At 43.1% G+C, this 19,861-nt stretch overlaps 2 protein-coding genes and 1 long non-coding RNA gene across 4 annotated transcripts in view; 2 read left to right on the top strand and 1 right to left on the bottom strand.

Annotated features, from left to right (window-relative positions):
- The window catches only part of LOC144987221 (uncharacterized), a 223,153-nt gene that overhangs the window by 118,947 nt on the left and 84,345 nt on the right, over positions 1-19,861 (bottom strand). The window lies entirely within an intron of this gene.
- Positions 1-19,861, top strand: part of LOC144986855 (uncharacterized) — a 265,622-nt gene that overhangs the window by 200,698 nt on the left and 45,063 nt on the right. The window lies entirely within an intron of this gene.
- On the top strand, positions 4,187-15,739 carry LOC144988133 (uncharacterized). The gene is made up of 2 exons (XR_013651944.1): positions 4,187-4,747; positions 11,650-15,739. It is a non-coding gene; the product is annotated as an uncharacterized LOC144988133 (long non-coding RNA).

The raw sequence follows: 19,861 nt of genomic DNA, 5'->3' as shown, positions 1-19,861 counted from the left end.
CACCCGTCAACTCGGGGTGCGCGCCCCGCAAGACACGCACCCGTCAACTCGGGGTGTGCGCCCCGCAAGACACGCACCCGTCAACTCGGGGTGCGCGCCCCGCAGAACACGCACCCGTCAACTCGGGGTGCGCGCCCCGCAGAACACGCAACCGTCCACTCGGGGTGCGCGCCCCGCAGAACACGCACCCGTCAACTCGGGGTGCGCGCCCCGCAGAACACGCACCCGTCAACTCGGGGTGCGCGCCCCGCAGAACACGCACCCGTCAAACTCGGGGTGCGCGCCCCGCAGAACACGCACCCGTCAAACTCGGGGTGCGCGCCCCGCAGGACACGCACCCGTCAACTCGGGGTGCGCGCCCCACAGGACACGCACCCGTCAAGACTAGTCTTACTAGTCACACAAGACAAACTTGAAATTAAACAAACAAAACGAATGTGTTTCAAACAAAATTCAACACAAGTTTGGTTAACAGTTTGTGTCCTACGAAATGTTGGCAATGTGCTTAAGCACTGACTTCAAAGGTTTTGGTCAGGACACACAGGCCTTAATGCACTCAAAACACAGAGTGCATTAAAAAGAGCCAATACAAATTCAAAGTGACTGAATCAAGAGCGAGGTGTTTACTCACACTGGATGGGCAGTAGAGCTCCTCCGTGGCAACCCCAGTCTGGAACACAAGAGTTGGGTCTGGCCCCCCCCTTAACCGGCTACGGCAGCAGGAACCACCGTACCTGCCTCCGCCCGAGCGGGGTTAGTAGCATTGGCAACAGCTGCAGCAGCCTCCACTCCTACATCATCGCCTACACCACCTCCAACTGATGTCTCCAGCCAAGGTATGCCCGAGGGTTGTAACACTCCATGCTCAGACATAAACTGTTCTTTGAAAAATGCTCTTGGTCTCACAAACCCAACAGGTCACTGACTTCAAATCAAATTAAGGTCTACAAAGAAAACAAACTGTTAACCAAATACTCCAAGCCAATATTAATTCTGATCAAAAACCCACAAATCAATTAACAAATAAGAGAAACCCAAACGGTTAACAATCCCGGACGAGCCCCCAATTATGTTACGCCCCCTTTGTGTCTAGGGGTGCTAGGGGGGGCATAACATAAAAAGTAAAGGTTTGGCTACTGAAGTTGACTGTAACAAAAAACACCAAACGAATGTCTCCATAAAATAACCCAATTTATTTACAAATAAACAATCAATCCAACAATAACTTAAAGTGAAACTAAAAGGCTTCAGGGTGAACCCAGGCCAAAACAACAAACAAAACCCCAACTAACTGCAACATGTAATCTTACCTGCAAAGAAAGAAAAGGGAAATCAAAGACAGAACGCTAACCTCCCTAACCTAACAAAACCAGGAGAAAACATGTACTAAACAAAATGGCGGTTCACCCCTACAGCTTCACTTAAACAAAATCATAAACCAAAGGACTAAACAGAGTGGGCACAGACAAAACTACAAACTACAAAGAACTACGAAGTGCAACACAAACTAAAACAAGTGGAGAAGACATAAACAAAATGGAGAACAAAACAAACTGGAGAAGAGGGCCAAGCTGCAGTGGAGGCTTTTGCTGCAAGGCACCCTTCTCCCCGACTGGATGTCCAAATGGTGCTTTTAAAGCTGCCTCCACCAGCTTGTCCAAATTGAGGCCACACCTTCATGCACCACACCTGCAAATAATCAGACATACAAACAAAGATCCACAAAACACAGAAGTCCCGCTCTGATAAAGAAATAATACACAAAACACAGAACAAACAGAACAAACCAAAACCAAATACGGCCACAGCCGTAACAACTATGTTCACAAATGTTTGCAAGTCTAATTTAGTTTAATTTTGTCATCGTCTGGACATTTACATTTTAGAAAGATGTTTCATTTTTTCCTGTAGCCCCTCTTGAATTTGTTTTATCAGGATTACTTCAGTGTCAGATTTAAAATATTCAGTCTGTATAAAATTGAACAAACCAATATCTTTTCAAGTTGAATTAATTTTATTTAAGATCCATTGGCCTCTGTGAATGAATGTGTAATTAGAGCTGTGACGGTGTCGGATTTTTTATCACCGCGGCGATGAACCACCAGGGGGCGCGGTGGGGCGCGGTGTCGCGGTTAACCGCAGCCACCCCCCCCCCCCCCCCAAAAAAAAAAAAAAAAACACAAAATCCCCCTGGCGGCATCTTGTCAGAATATTATATATTGCCCAGTAATAATCAGACTTTTTCACCTTTCTGGTAGCCATGAAGCCTGACACCCACGAAGAACACGGGGCTGGAGGCTCCGCCTAAGTTATACAGACACGCTACTTTGCGCTCCACAAAATAGTTCCCAAACAAAAAAATATAGTGATATTCATGGAAATCTAACAGCGCGCGTTCATGTTTGGTGTTACACAGTGACTAAGAACAGTAATACCCCCAAAATCCTCCGGCGGGCGGCCGTGTCGTGCACTTAAGAACGCACGCAGCTTAATGGAAATGAATAATTAGAACGCAGTAAATTTTTCGTATTTCCTCTCAAGACAGAAACTTCTGTTGTAGAATGAGGATGTGTGTGTTTCTGAAACAGGGCACTTGTGTGTAAGTAGAATGCGCACGTGCCTCGTGCTTCTAAGGCCGGCTTTACACTGCAGGTCTTGATGCTCATATCCGATTTTCTGACTATATCCGTTTTTTTTGAAGACTCGCTTACATCATCTTTTAAAAGTGACCCGTATCTGATTTTTGCATTTACACTATACAATGCTGAAACTATCAAACCTAGACGTTCTGAGGACTACGTAGCCGTATTTCCGCATTCCGCAGACCTCTTTCGGACTTTTGTGACTGCGGTTGTCATGGAGGCAAGGCGGCGACGGAAGGAGCGCCTTGGGCGCTCCTGAGGGGATGCACGGGGGAGTAAAAGGGAGAGCTGCTCGACCGTCTTATGTGCTCTTTCTGAGTTTTGAATGAGGAAGAGTTTGCAGACGTGATGTACTAACAGTTTGATCCAAGTGTTGAACCTTTCCTGCACGATGACTTCTCTTTTCCGACCGTGGTCAGAAACGCACGGGAGATTTCCTCGGGGTTCACTTTTCCGTTCTAAACCCTCAGCCTCCAGAGTGGGTTGAGAAAGACTCCAAAACCTTTGGACGAGACACCTACTTTTTAATTTACGGTTCTCCGACAGTCCCCCGCTCCGCACTCACAGGAGAGAGGGGGGCTCTCTCCTTACACACACACACACGCAAGCACGCGTGCGCGCGCGCTCACACACACACACGGTCCCCATCATACACGCCCCCAAAGAAATAAACGGCTTCTAGCCTGTTCCATAGCAACGGTGTCCGGCTTCATTAGTTACCGTTTGCGTCCGGACCGGGACCGGACCGGACCGGACATAACAGCGGCTTCCAACTACAGTCTGAAGCCTGAGGATGAAAGGTAACACGCTGACAGCAAAATCAGCACAAAAAGCACTTTAATAAGTCATGTGATCTCAGTTGGTGGTGTCCTGAGTTGACATCACTGACGTACGACTCGCATTTACTGGGGAATATCCGATTTGTCTGCTTACATGGCACACGCAAATGCACGTATCCGATTCGTTTCCGATTTATTTCCACATATGAGAGAGGCCTGTATCCGTTCTGAGAAAAACGTAATCAATGCGCTTTTGTCCTGCTTACACGTTCACCGGTCATATCCGATCTGTGCCACATTAGAGGGAAAAAATCGGAATTGGGTCACTTGAACAATGCAGTGTAAAGGCGGCCTAAGAGAGAACTGACAGCAGCGCTCACGCAGGCCGGTGCAAGGAGAGAAGGAGGAGAGTGATAAAAGGTTTCCCATAGTAACACTTGGCGTCTGAACACGGGATTATCAGCAAAGATGAATGTGTTTAATGTGTTTATTATAGTTCGAATCACGTGCCATATGCAAAAAAAAAAAGTTCGGAAAAAAAAGTGTGGTGATGCGGTGATAATGTCATCAGGATAAAACTGAACTAAAAGACTGCTTATTTGAACAACACAACAAGTAAGATTTGTATCTGAACTAATATTTGATTTTTTTATGTTCATCAATAAGTGTTAAAATATGATGAGAAAATAGCATCAAAAAGGAAAGGAAATCCAAAGTCTCCTCTGTAGCTCACACTGTAACCCCCCCTCACCCCCGCCTGCAGACAGAAGCTACAAGACTCGCGTGGAGCAGCAGGTTCATTCTAGCAGCCACAGATCTTTTTACAAGTGGGTTGTGGAAAATCTCCCAATAAACACTACAAAAAATAATTTCAGACACAACTTATGAAGGAAAAGAACTTTATGTTAAAAAAGGAAACATGAAATGAAAATACGTAGAGCCCAGCAGATCTCCACGCTTCATAGTTTGTCCAAGTGGGGTTAGTGCGCATGCACGATTCAGCATCAGTACGAAACACAATTGTTTAAGCCACAGTCCGTGCACATCATTTATCAGATTTTTTAACCACTGGCACCTGGGGGGCTCCGTATATTTCAGCCCCTCAGAGCTGAACCTCATACTCTTTAGGACCCAGCAGCGTCTTGACTGCTGCAACTGGAGTCACGTGATTTCTGTAGAGAAGTGAGGGGTCGCAGAAGTGAGAAAAGTCGCAGCCATTCATGCACACACACAAACAGACACACAGAGGGAGGAGTTCTGCTCTTCGTCAGACAGCAGAGTTTGTCCAGCAGACACAGACGTTGGAGTTTCTCCATTTCTTCTTCGGTGAGTCTTTGTGTAAAAGTTGTTTTCTGTTCTCATCATGATGAAGCTGTTGTTACTGATCTGTGAGGAAAAGAGCAGCAGACAAACACAACAGGTCACTGACTGACAACATGGCCGCTCTGAAAGTTTTCATGAAGGCCTAAGTCGGTTCAGAGAAACTCTGGTCCCAGCAGACCAGCATTGCGTCGCGTAGGGCGCTGGCCAAACCGAAGTTCGGAAAGTTATTTATAGTTCGTATTTTTTATTTTCACAGCTGTTTGTTAACATAGATTTACATGAAATGATCAGTAACAGAAGCTCATTGATTGTAACCGATTGAGCACCGCAGCCGCCCCTCCCTCGCTTCCTTCCTCCCCCAGAGAGCGCGCCCCAGCGCGTCTCGCGCGGGGACGCGCGCGGGGGAGCGCGCTGTTGCTTACTTTTAGTTGAACCGTGTTTACATCTGATGAGAAGGCAAAAGAAAAACAATCGAGGGCTCAATTCTGAACAGAAATGGCAGAAATGTAGAAGGAATGAAGAAAACTTTCTGTAATGGTTGAGAGACAGCAGGAAGGTTCTAGCAGTGACAGAAACAGAGGTGGAAGCATTCAGGCTAAAGCTGCTTGGTTCCACACTAATTCACTCACCGGGCAAGTAACACACACCCCCCCCCCCCCCCCCCCCCCGCGCTCACACACATTTGACAACATCCGTTTGTGTTCTCTATCTTCTGTTTGACCATTTTACACAAAATGCATGAATGTTCTAGACTCGTATTCCAGGGGGGTCAAACTCAGTCACACAGGGGCCTAAATTAAAAACAGGCTTTAGGTTTTAGGCAGAACAAGATAAACATTTACTGAAAAAACTAAAGCTAAACTCTTAGACATTTAAAACTGAACGTTTTGAACATAAATATGGATAAAAACAGCAACATAAATCCAATTTTGCTCTACGTAAAATAAATTCTCTCAAAATTATACAAATATGAAGATGCTGCAGAACAAAAGTCTGGAAATGTTAATAATAGGAAAGAAATAACAAATCATGTATTTCTGTTTTCTTTGCTCTTTTGTCAATTTTTAGAGCTGAACTCCTGCATCATTTATAGAAATAACTTTGTTTCTGTTTTGTGTGTCTTTGTGAAACATTTCAGAGGATTTGATTTTTTTTTTAAATCTGTTATTGTGAAAATCATTTTTATGTCTATAAAACATTAAAAACTAAATCATAGAACTCATCAGTGGGATTACTCCAAAAATATTTGGCATTTCCCTAATTTTGTGAAACACCAACAGCAGAAAAGCATCCAAAAAACTTCAATCAGTGATGAAAGTCTTCCGGGAATTCCCGGAAATCCGGGTTTTTGAGCAAACCGAACGTACTTTCCGGGAAATAAAGACCTGATCTCTACGGACAAATCGCTTTCCGGATCAAAAAATGGTCTGAAATCAGCTAATTTTAGCTTTATTTTCTATATTTCTCCGCAAATCGCTTCCTCTATGGTCGTGGCCATCTCTCGTCTTCCCGGCCTAATTGACCAATGACGGGACGTTTTAGTTGCTTTCGGATGCGTCGATGGGTCTGATTGGCTCTGTCTGCACCACGTGGTCAGCGTGACTCGCTTCCCTAGAGACCAAAACTGGCGGACCCACGCTAAATTTTCACAAACACATCTGAAGAGTTTGCGATCAAATTTGTGTTAAAATAATGGCAGGCATCGTCATTATTGAGCGCGGTCACGACCTCAGTTGTGAGAAGACGATAAAAAACAAATTGAAGTGGTCTTGGCTGGAAAAAAAAGATTTTTAAGGTAGTGTAGGTCAAATACTTTTTTGTGTAAAATAATCTCAAAACCACATTTTGAAATAATTTCAATTTTAGTTTTGAGTTTCAGTTTTTATTTTGAATACATTTCTCTATCTAATTTATTTGTATTTCCTAATTACCATGATTTAGTTCAGTATAGTTGACATTAGTTATAAGTATTTGATGGTTTGGACCCGCACTCCCTTAAAAAATGATGTTTACAATGTTTAGCTTAGTTTGTATGTTTGTTTTGATATTTCCCAGATTACTTAGTATTGGTGTTAAAGAATTGATGTATTATGTTATAGAATTATAGTTTAAAGCAGATCCCATATTTTGATGTAATTATAGTTTGAGAAAACAGTGCAAGTGGATGTTGTACATCAGTCATTTCTAAAGCAGAAATAATGTATAAATAACTGAGGTATTTTCATAGAATATAATAGTTACTGGTGTTCTTTTTGCCATTTGGGGCTTTGATGTTACTATATTTTAGCAATTGTATGTTTTGCAGCTTTAAGGAAAAGCATAGATTGTAGGATTGTGTTACTTTGAGCAATTTTCCAAATTCTTTTTTGGGACCAGCAAGTCCTTAATGGAGAGTCAAACTAGGGGTTTGAATGACAAATCATGATGCTCCAATTAGTCTTAGTTTCTTGATAAAGAAGTGAATAACTAGTTGCCAGAATGCACCAGAATGCATCTAAGACCACGTATTTTTCCAAAATTTCGCTCTGTGCCCGCCATATCGCTCAAAGAAAAGTTCAGGGATTTTTTCCTTGCCTGACTTTCATCACTGTTCAATAAATAACCACTTCCGGCTACCAATAAAATGGTCCCAAGTGTGTTCCAGCTGTACTGATCAGATTTTACAGAATCACTAATCATGGATAAAATAAAGGAGCTTGTTTGTACTGATTTTGTTTTAAAAATTTTTGAACTAGATGCACCAAAACACTGATAAAGTTTTTATCCTTTGAAACAACACTGAATGATGATAAAAGCTGCTCCTAGAAGTAGAAGTATGTGTGATGGTGGTTAGATGGTGATTTAGTTTCTCTCTGTTAAAAGTTTGGATTATTATTATTTTTGTGAGTGACTATTAAGTTTACAGCCTTTTGCTTTTAATATCACTTTGCCTGAACGACACTTTGGATCTTAATTGAACATTTGGAGATTTTTGACAATGAATAAAAATATGCTTAAAATAAAAAAATGTCTCTATTTTTACATATAGTTTAGTCTGTTTTCTTTTGAAAATCTTCCCAACACAAAGTTTATATCAAACAGCTTTGACGAAGGTGAGAGAGAATCAGGACAGATGGACGGAAACAGGTTGGTCTTATTGTGGACACTCAGGACAAAGACAGTTCATACCAAGGCAGTCATTTTAAATAGTATTCTTATTTTAAAAAATAAACATGCATTAGCAAGATGTTTAATTATTTCAAATAGTTAATAATCCTTGCTTCGCCATAGGATCTAATTTTTAATTATATCTTATTTAATATTTATCATATTTGCCATAGGATTTAGTGGAGAAGAACACAGACTAGAGGTTGGTGATGCATCTGATATCTAAGAGAGCAGAGATGACTTAAAGAAGGAATAATTCAACTATCAAAGTCACAGAAACCTAGATGTTCATTCTGGTTTAAACTTCTGCTGAAAACATGTTCACTTATTTTAGGAAAACAAGAGCAGACATACATGACAAGTCAGTCCCAACAGAGAAAAACGAGGAGAGAGGTTCAGATGATGATGATGATGATGATGATGATGATGAGGGAGAAGAACAGAGAGGAACAGAGGAGATGCTGGGTCATTTAATGTGATCAAACACAGCGACTCAACATTATAACCTGCTAAAATGTTTTTTATTTAAATAATCAATATAATTCTGAACTTCATGGACGTTATCTTCCATCTTCTTGGTGCTTAGCATATGAAACGGCGGCCATTTTGATCCAAATTCTCAACCCCATAACTTGTTTTAATGTTACGAGATTTTAATATTTGTGTTGTTAGAAATAAACATTTATTTCAATAATAACCATATAATTCAATCAAAAAAGTCATACTGCTTGTTGAATAGATTTCAGTTCCATGTAAAAGTTTTGAATACGACGGCACCAGCAGCAGGGAGAAATACCTTCAGAGAGAGCGGGAAAGATGGAAGAAGAATATAGAAGAAGAGAGGAAAGAAATGTTCAAAGAATTGGTGACTTCAGCAGAAGATCCATCACAACAATACTCAAGGTTTGGACAGGAAGCACTGTTATGAAATGTCCTTTGATGCAATTCATTTTACATTCCTTATAAAACAAGGACAAAAGGGAATCCTTTCCACAAACAAACCAAAGTTTGGTTTCCTTTGTAGGCAGCGTCTATCTGCTCAGAGGAAGGACAGAAGAACAAAAAATAAATTCAAGAGGCAAAGAGTTGAACTACAAGAAAAAACTGAAAAAGAAAGAAAAATCCAAAAAATATGCCAACGTTTAACAGATTCTGATTCACCATGTTCAAAAGTAAAAAGACCAACTTCAAATTGCGTCATCAATCCCCAAACAAAGAAAAACAACCTTACTTTACCATGAATTACATTTAAGAAATTAGAAATAAAGATAAAAAAAATCACCAAAGACGAATAAAGCAGCTGAAAACAAAAATCAAATACAGGTTGCAAAAATCTGAAAGTGACTCACTTGGATACTAAAACAAGAAAATGAAAAATCCTGAAAGAGATCCAGCAGGTTTTCTGAAGCCTCAAAAGAAAAAATAAGGGATTCTGTGTTAGAGATGATGTGAGTAGAATGATCCCAGGAACAAAAAACACCAAAGTGGAAGAAATTCAAAATGCGGAAAAGGTTCTATGTTCATATGCTGTTGTAGTTCTCCATTATTATTTTTATAAACTTCATTAAACTGCAATTTCCTTCTAATTTTCCTGTGCTTATGAAATGAAAACTCTGCTACAAACTCCCAGCATTGAATTTTAGAGGATGGAATTCCAAATAAATCTGTGTTTGTCCCTTCAACCCCGTCACCATGTTCAACCCCAATATGCCTGTTTCAACCCTGTAACACAACAAGTGTCATTTATTTATAATAGTATTAATAATAATAATACAGAATTGTGTGTTGACTTTTGTCTAAAAGGATGAGAACTATCTTAAAGTCTGTATTTTGGATTACAAATCTTCCAATAATTTGCCCATTTCAGGAAAATGACCACAGTGAATTCTGCCAGTTAGTCACATTTTAGGATTTTAGAGAAGAAAAACATTTATTTAAGAGAAATGTTCAGTTTGAAATGATTTAATTAGAACAAGGGACATATAATAATTTAATCATATTGAATTTTTCATAAACAATTTTATTTTAATATTCATGGAGATTCCATAGTGTACGTAACGGGGTTGAACATTTACTTTTACCACAACTATGTGGGGGAGGGGCTCATTCAATTCAATTCAATACAATTCAATTGTATGTAAAGCCCAAAATCACAACGGTCGTCTCGATGGGCTTCGTACCGCTAATTGTAAAGTAAAACATCAAATCAAAAAGGTTAATGAATACATGGAATTCAATAGGAAAATACTAAATTGAACTAACAAACTGACTAAACTAACCTGGACATCCCTGCCCTTAGACCCCCCCCCCCCCCCCCCCCTCGCTCTTAGACTCACCGCTTCTGATTCCAGACCTGCAACAAACAAACAGCTGCTGTAACGCGTTTCAGTTTCTTTGCCTTTGCGTTTGGTTCCTTGTTTTTCTTTAGAGGTCTGCGTTCATTTCCCGTTTTATTTTGTAGGGTTTCCTGTTTTGTTGCTGTGGTGAGTTTTACTTTGGGTCCCCATCTGTCCTGATTGTGTCCACCTGTGTCTCATTTGGCTGTATGTATTTAAGTCCTGTCCTTCCCTTCCTCCTGTGCTGCTCCATAGTTTGATCTTATGCTGTTCCCCTTTTCTCTGTGTAGCTTTCATGTCTCCCCTTCTGAGTATTTCACGTTTCGAGTTTTCTAGCCTGCTTAAGCAGTGGTTTTTGGTTTTGTAGTTTCGGTTATTAAAACCCCTGTTCCCCTGCAACCTCCTGTCTCCTTCATCCTCTCTGCGCCTGGGTACTGCCCCAACTTCTCCCATAACAGCTGCTTCCTAATAAAAAATAGTTGTCATCCATAAAATGTATGTACCTCATAGGGTTCACTGGATTTTGAGGAGTCTGCATCAAAGTGAAATTTTTTCTATCATCTCACTCATCTTAAGTCTGGATGTTTGACAGACATTTACACTGCGGGTCTTGATGCCCAAATCCGATTTTCTGACTAAATCCGTTTTTTTTTTTGACATCCCGCTTTAATCATCTTTTAAAGTGACCCGTATCCGATTTTTGCATTTACACTATACAATGCTGAAACTATCAAACGTAGACGTTCTGAGGACTACGTAGCAGCATGATTTGAAAACACAAAGGAGAGTGAGATACAGAGATACAGAGATACAGAGAGTGACCAAAGAAGGATTCAAAATAAACATGAAAGGTGAATTTTACAGAGAATGTGAATGAGAATGAGAATGTGAACAATATGGTGGATGTAGTCCGGACAACAGATGATTTGACGATGACGACAGGGGAAACTTGACGACTTGACGATGGCGAATGAGATAAAATGTATGGGATTTTAGAAGGACAGGTGTTGGGTGGAATAGAGAAGAAACAGAAAGATAAGGACAAGGAGAAATTGCATAAAGTATTGGTTCAGATGGATTTGAAACAGACTTGAAGTACGATGACATTTATTCATCAGTTACGGGAAAAAGAATTGGAAATGATAAAACAGACGCAGGAGTTGGATAAGAAGGTGAAAGAAGTCTCATGGAAAGAAAAAAGGGAAGCTAAACGGAAGCATAAGGAAACTGACAAAATTAAACGCACAGTGCATCAACTGACTCTTGCAGCCACAGCGTTGACTATGGTGAAGGCAGAACAAGACAGTCATAAATCTGCCGTGACAACATCTTCTCTCCAGACACCCCTCTCTGGCATTTACCCCTCCCTTCCAGTAGTGACAGAGACCCCTGTTTTCACCCCCTCCCCCCTATCCTCCACAGGACATGTACCCGATGCTGAGATATGCGGTGAAGTGGCCTGCGACAGGACAGTTTGTTAGGCCTGTGGACCAGGACCTGACTCCTGAAGAATAGCAGCACATAGCCTCAATGTTGGAAAGGCGACCTAGAATGGCAGAAAACAGAGAAGACCCCTCCAGAGACCTCATAAACCTTCGCACAGAACACCCCTCCGCACCACTGGTAAGTGAAGGAGCAGACGCTTACGTTTGCTCACACAGCATTCCAGCTCGACAGGGAGGAGACTTGAGACAATTGCTAGGCGTAACAGCCACAATCACTGAGATCCAGTCTATGGAACAGCGTGCGGGTGTGCAGGACCACCCAGACTCCACTCTTTTAGTGGACGTTCAAGCTCCAGTTTTTACTGCAATGAGGGAACTTTTTCCAGATCCATTGACCACAGCCCCATCGAGTTTCCCATATACAGGTAAGGACCCCAGCACATATTACTCCGAGTGTGTCCAGAAATGGATTGACAACAAGGGCAGAGACCCCGGCCTGTCACCCCCTGAAACAGTCATGTTTAGAACAGCAATCCTGGCAGGATTGCCTCAGGACTTACAGGATTTATTAAAAGCAGACCCAGACTTGTTGGCTGGTGATGAGAGTCGATTTAAGAGGCATTTGATTCATCACTGCAGAGCACACTTGGAGAAAAAGGAGAGAGCAGAGGGAGAAGTTGAACAGCTGAAAACCCAATTACTCAAACTGCAGCTTGCACAGGCCCAGAAAGAATCCACTCATGATAAAAAAGGTGTTAAAAAAGAAAACATGATAAGTTTAGTACCCCCAGAGCCAGCATCAATGATGTGGCAGGCTCAGGCATTCGGAGGCCGGGGCAGGAGAAGGAGCGGATATTCTGGAAGACGTGGGCCACCCAGGGGACCCCCCCCAGCAGCAGCTGGAGATGAATGCTTCATCTGTGGCGCTCTGGATCACTGGGCCCGACACTGCCCACACCAAGGGACCCAACAGTATCATGCACAGACCAGGGGCAGAGGGCGTGGCGGAAATGAACAGCACCCACGACCACTCCAAGCCCCTCCTCCACCGTGGCAAGGACCACAATGGTGGCAAGTCGGACAATACCACTAGGGGGGCTCACGAGGCCTGGGACCATTTGCTGATGCAGGAGCCATGGTCCCTTTTAAGCTCACAGGTCCCCATGATGGGTCTAGTGGACACTGGTGCAACATGTTCCTCTATAAACAGTCAGTTACCTCCATCTGCTCTAAAAAATGAACACATGAACTTTGTCGGCTTCTCTGGGACACCTCAAAACCTGCAAAAGACCATCCCACTGACTTTTGAACTGGCCGGTCAGATGGTGGAACATTCATTTGTGCATTCACCACACACACCTGTGAATCTGTTGGGACGGGACATTCTTGTCAAAACAGGAGCCAGCATCCTATGTTCTCCAGATGGGATACAGATCACTTTCCCGAATGGACATGTTCTGACTGGATACCATGCCACACAGTATGAGGGACAGTGGTTGCTGCAGCCTCAACCACAGCCAACCCCCACTGCTGGCATCCACTGGGATCCAGAGGCCCCTGACACGCCAGGTGTGTTTCATGAATTTCAGGTATGGAAGCCATGGATCTTGTCCTTGAAGCCATATTTTCCGCCTCCGGGTGACCTGCACTGCACACTCTATTATGACAGAGAGGATGATCAACTGTACCAGAAAGAATTTTATCAGGTAGAAGGCCACACGTGGCATTTAAACTCCACTGACATATATTGTCCCTGAGGGTGTAGCAACTTATTGTGCATTCACACACTCACAATTGCAATGGTACCCGATGTCAGACACAGCTGTACCTCATATATCATTAGACCTATGACTAAGAGGGGAGTTAATAACACAGACTGGCAACATTGTGCTCTTTCAGGTGTTCAATTTTCTCCCTCCACAAAATTGTACAGGATAACGTTGCCTCCAACCACTAACTCATCAGTACTGGAGCATGTCTGCATTGCCAGACATCACAGCAGAGAGAAGATGAATCATGAAGATGCAGAGGCGATGTTAAAAACGCTCCCTGACTCTTTATGGTCCACAGGTTCATTTGATGTTGGTTCAGGCTCCACCGTCCCCCCGGTGGAGATTCAGGTAACTGCAGGAGCAAAGGTGTTCAGACCACAGTACTGCTGGGTGACGGATGCAGATGAAGGAAACTTTGATTGGGGTGTGGAACTCTGGTGTCATTGAACATTCGCATTCTTCGTGGTGTACTCCCTTTAGACTGGTTTTAAAATCTGATGGTAAAACTTATCGCATGGCACATGATTTAAGGGCTGTCAATAACGTAAACACTACTCCAGTTGTACCTGTGCCTGACCCACATCGCATGCTGTCAACTTTAACCTCACAATGTGTGTTGTTTACTGCCATTGATTTGGCCAACGCCTTATTTTGTATTCCATTACACAACAGCAGACACCTATTCAGTATAAAGGTGTCCGCTTGCAGTACACACGCTTGCCACAAGGATTTAAAAACTCTCCTGGCATTTTCAATCACTGTCTGAAGTCTCTCCTGCAGGATATTGTGCTACCAGAGGGTTGTGTTTTGTTGATGTATGTTGTTGACCTCTTGCTGGCAGCCCCAACTACTGAAACCTACATTCAAGCAACGAAAGATCTTCTCCTGAAGTTGTATGATTTGGGTTTTAAAGTGTCTAAGAAGAAACTGCAATTATTTTTAGATTCAATTTAGATTTTTACTTTCAATTTATATTTTTTACTTTCAATTTCTCTAGTTTTATGTGCTTTGTGTTTTACCTCTAAGTCTGCAATGTTTCCCTCCACTAGTGGCCTGGGGTTCTCCCAGTCCAAGAGAGGGAAGGCTTTAATTTTTGTCTGGTTTCTTATGTTTTGCGAAACATGCGACAGAAAAGGATCGGGAGCACGGACAATATGCCATGTTACCTGTCAGCGACCCCTTTTTACCACCCCGGCTGTGAGATCAGCTTGTATGATTTTGTTCTCCCCTAACATGTCTCCAATTCCTCCCTTAACTTCAGGTGTTCCTTTTCTTTACAGGAAGTGTTATCTTTTTTGCTTTTTGAATTTGAATTTGTATATTTTCTTTATTTGCTACTTTATTTCTTGTTCTATGTAACTTTTATTAATGAAATTGTGCAGAGGTAAGGTCTGGTGATGCATGAGTATCCTTAGGGTTGGCTGCCGGTGGGGCACGGAGTTGTTGCAATTCTGTCCGACTGCATACTGAATGTTTCTCAAAGAAGGTCTAAGTCGCTCCCACAGGTTTTTCCTTGCACTCATGGGTCACCTTCCTCCTTTGTAATGCTCATTTATTCACATTGATTTTGTGTTACAGATTGTGAGGGTTTGCGACCACAGCTGTCAGGTCATGTGGACCTATTGAAATGTTTTGTTGTTGAGGGATGTGGTCATGAATTTTTGTGATCTCACTTCGTGAGCTCAAGAAAGGGAATTGAAGAAATGTATGTTTTTTGTCTTATCTTTTATACGTTGAAGTTTTAATCTTCAGTCCTCAGTGTGATGGAACAATCTTTTTCATCTTGTAAAAGCTCATTCCTCTTTGGCATTCCTTTAGATAAATTTATGGATGCAGATGCAGACTCCCTTTTTCTCTCTTGTATGGAAAGACCAGATCTTTTGTGTGAAGCTCAGGGAGATGGGCTGAGAAGCAGTAAATTAGTCATGGACCAGATTTATACCACCTGTGCTGAAGATCCAATCTGTGGGAACTGAGCCATCTTCACGTTCTCAGGCCAAGAAGAAGCTGACCTTTCCTTTCAGCGCTTGCTATGGAATATCTGCCCTCCGAGCAGATTCAGACTTCCAAATATGGTCCGGCTGAAGCAGGCGGTCCAGCTGTTGACAAATCCATGCGTCCAGGGGGAGGAGATCCGGCCGCCATGATCAAAATTTCTCTGCAGAACTTTTCCTTTGTTCTCAAGTCTAATACAATTGTTGTGCATTTGTAGGCTTTCTAGTTTGAGAATCCAGATATCTGTCTTAACTTTGTTTTAGAAATTTTGTTAGGGAAATAAAACTATGTCTATCTTTATCCGGTCGAATCCTGGTTTTTCTCTCCCGACTTTTGAACACGCGTAGGAAAGTCTGCAAATCGAACAGATTATTTCCTGAGGACTTTTCCTTCACTTTGGTTTGAGGTCAGAATGTGGTGATTTCACGATTTTGTTGGGACTTTGTAGAAAGTGTTGAGTCACTTTTGAAAAACTTTAATCATCTATGTATATTTGTGCAAACATGAGCTCTAAAAAGAAAACTGGAGGGATTTTAAGGCAACAGAGAAGACAGGTTTGATGAACTTCTGCTCCCACAGTCGGTGCAGCAGAGACAGAAACTGAAGCCTTCATCACATCACCATAGCTGGATTCCAGAGCGCTTTATCAAAGCGCTAGATGAATAGTGGCGTCTGGAGGAAGTGCGGCTGTGCAGTCACATGCAATGTACAAGCACAGTTCATCAATCTGTGAACCGTTTATCTTTTTCTTTTTAACCCTTGTGCTATCCTAGGCACTTTACCATTGGGAGTTGGGTCATCTAGACCCACTAGACAGTGCTCTGAACCTTTTTTCTTCAATGATTTGTGATCTTCACTGGTGTCCATGGTACATGAAATCTTTCCACCTTTGTCATGGTAGGGAGAACACGTCAATGGAAGGGTGGGGGGGGGGGGGGGGGGGTCATCTAAGATAGCACAAGGGTTCCCAGTACCAACGTCCTGTCAGACTCTCTCTACTCAGAACCAGAACAGATTCAGTGAATCTGTCTGGATGATCAGAATCAGACTGAGCTTTTTCCATCAATGTCACCTTTCTGTTCTCCTCTGACAGGAACAGATAGATGTTTGCCTTCCTCTTCATCTTCTGCGTCTCTCCTCTTCATCAGCGTCTCTCCTCTTCATCTCAGCGTCTCTCCTCTTCGTCTCAGCGCCTCTCCTCTTCATCTCAGCATCTCTCCTCTTCATCAGGGTCTCTCCTCTTCATCTCAGCGTCTCTCCTCTTCATCTCAGTGTCTCTCCTCTTCATCAGGGTCTCTCCTCTTCATCTCAGCGTCTCTCCTTTTCATCAGCGTCTCTCCTCTTCATCAGCGTCTCTCCTCTTCATCTCAGCGTCTCTCCTCTTCATTTCAGCGTCTCTCCTCTTCATCTCAGCGTCTCTCCTCTTCATCTCAGCGTCTCTCCTCTTCATCAGGGTCTCTCCTCTTCATCTCAGCGTCTCTCCTCTTCATCTCAGCGTCTCTCCTCTTCATCTCAGTGTCTCTCCTCTTCATCAGGGTCTCTCCTCTTCATCTCAGCGTCTCTCCTTTTCATCAGCGTCTCTCCTCTTCATTTCAGTGTCTCTCCTCTTCATCTCAGCGTCTCCCCTCTTCAGCTCAGCGTCTCTCCTCTACATCATCGTCTCTCCTCTTCATCAGCGTCTCTCCTCTTCAGCATCTCTCCTCTTCATCAGCGTCTCTCCTCTTCATCTCAGCGTCTCTCCTCTTCATCAGCCTCTCTCCTCTTCATCTCAGCGTCTCTCCTCTTCGTCTCAGCGTCTCTCCTCTTCATCTCATCGTCTCTCCTCTTCATCAGCGTCTCTCCTCTTCAGCATCTCTCCTCTTCATCAGCGTCTCTCCTCTTCATCTCAGCGTCTCTCCTCTTCATCTCAGCGTCTCTCCTCTTCATTTCAGCGTCTCTCCTCTTCATCAGCGTCTCTCCTCTTCAGCATCTCTCCTCTTCATCAGCCTCTCTCCTCTTCATCTCATCGTCTCTCCTCTTCATCAGCGTCTCTCCTCTTCAGCATCTCTCCTCTTCATCAGCCTCTCTCCTCTTCATCTCAGCGTCTCTCCTCTTCAGCATCTCTCCTCTTCATCTCAGCGTCTCTCCTCTTCATTTCAGCGTCTCTCCTCTTCATCAGCCTCTCTCCTCTTCATCTCAGCGTCTCTCCTCTTCAGCATCTCTCCTCTTCATCAGCGTATCTCCTCTTCATCTCAGCGTCTCTCCTCTTCATCAGCCTCTCTCCTCTTCATTTCAGTGTCTCTCCTCTTCATCTCAGCGTCTCCCCTCTTCAGCTCAGCGTCTCTCCTCTACATCATCGTCTCTCCTCTTCATCAGCGTCTCTCCTCTTCAGCATCTCTCCTCTTCATCAGCGTCTCTCCTCTTCATCTCAGCGTCTCTCCTCTTCATCAGCCTCTCTCCTCTTCGTCTCAGCGTCTCTCCTATTCATCTCAGCGTCTCTCCTCTTCAGCGTCTCTCTTCTTCAGCGTCTCTCTTCTTCAGCGTCTCTCCTCTTCATCAGCGTCCCTCCTCTTCAGCCATGTCCTGCTCCAGCTCCTCCTGATGACCTTTGACCCGCCTCCCTTCAGTTTCTGCTGGGATCTGATCTGCTGCTCCACATCACGGCTTCTTTTCTGGAGGAGACGGATCATCTGAGTGAAGATCTTCTCCCTGTTTGATCAGCAGAGTGATTGACGGCTCCACCTCCTGTTGGAGCAGCTTCACCTCCTTCTCTGTCCTGGATTCTCTGCTGGATTTGTTGCTGACTCTCCTCCAGCTCTCTCTGCTTCTCAGTCCTTTCTGCTGCAGCTGAGACTGTTTGATGTCCCTCATGTTCTTCCTCAGAGCAGAGAGAACAGATGCTCTTCTGATCAGAACATCTTCATCACCTCATCATGACGAAGCAGATGTTCTCCTGCAGGTTCTTGGAGGGTTCCAGTCTGTGTTTCTTCAATGCAGCTGCTTTCAAATGAGGCTGAAGGTCTTCCTCACAGGAAGAGGCCGGACAGCTCAAGCAGGACTTGATGGCTTTCAGTTTTCTTCCAGTGCAGACGTCACAGACCACATCTTCAGGTCCAGCAGAGCAGAGACCAGCAGCAGCAGCTTGGAGTCCGCTCTTCTTCAGCTGCTCCACTAAAGCTGCTGACATGACATTTTTCCCCAGAACAGGCCTCGGTGTGAAGGTCTTCCTGCACTGAGGACAGCTGTGGACGTTCTCCTCTGCATCCCACAGTCCTTGAAGACACTTCCTGCAGTAGCTGTGTCCACAGGGAATAGTCAGCGGATCCTTCAGCAGATCCAGACAGATGGAACAGCAGAAGCTCCATTCATCCAGATCCTTCCTGCTCATTTGGCTGCAGAGTTCCAGTTGAAGAAGCTGCAGTTCTTTCTGCACTGAAGGTTTCCTCACAGCTTGTTTCCCTTCCAGACTCTGAACTTTCAAAGGTTTTGTCATCAGGAGGATTTCAGGATCAGAGTCCAGGACAGTCTGGGATTTCACTGAAGACTTTACTGCAACTCAGAAACATTTATTGGTTTAGCTGTCAGTCAAAGATCATGAAAGAGACAAAGTCCAAAGTTCTTCATGTTATCAACAAATGTTGAGTTTTAGCAGAAACAGTTAGACGTTATTTAATTTAAGACAGACTCTGGAACTATGAAGAGATATTTCTGCCACTAAAATGAGAAGGAAAGACAGAAAAATCTTGATTTGTACTGAAACTTGATAGAATTTTGATTGGATCCTGAAACAATGAAGTCCTGTTTCTATCCAGCTTAACAGCAGCAGGAAGTAGGAAAAAGGATGACGGTTCACCACAGTAGACTTAAAGCTCTACTGATAGAAAATGTCATTTTTGTCTTGTTGACATTTTTTCTCAGAGAACATTTGCTGCATCAGGATGACTGTATGTTGAACTGTGTTTTATTTTGAAAGGAACTCATATCATCCTTTTGTTAAATGTAAAAATCAGTTTAATAGTTAGAAAAAATGCTGTTTTCTCTTTACATTTTAATGTTTTATTATTAAAAACCACATATGGATCCAAATCCTCATTGTAACATCAACAGAAATAGAAAGCAGTCTGCTGTTTTTCTGCTTTGCTGCTCCTACTGGGTTTGGTCAGAGACAAACAAACCAGAATGGCTCCTTTAAGGTTGAAGGTTGCAGACTCCTAATCTAACCTTTGACTGTAGAGACACCTGGACAGCTTGGCCCCGCCCCCCGAACAGGAAGTACCTGCTTGCTCCATAAACCAAAATCCCAATTCATCTAAAAACGAAAGACTTGACTTTCTTGATTTTATCCACTCTAAACAATGTCCTCAAAATTAAATTGTTAAAAAACTTATTTTCAAGTCACTCAAAGCACTTACATTGTGTCCATTATTCATTCACTCCTCATTC

This window comes from Oryzias latipes, chromosome 2 (assembly GCF_053564925.1).
Source record: "Oryzias latipes strain Hd-rR chromosome 2, Olatipes_Hd-rR_3.1".
NCBI classification, from domain to species: Eukaryota; Metazoa; Chordata; class Actinopteri; order Beloniformes; family Adrianichthyidae; genus Oryzias; species Oryzias latipes.
The sequence above is the reverse complement of the archived record's forward strand: the minus strand, read 5'-3'. Positions and strand labels throughout refer to the sequence as shown.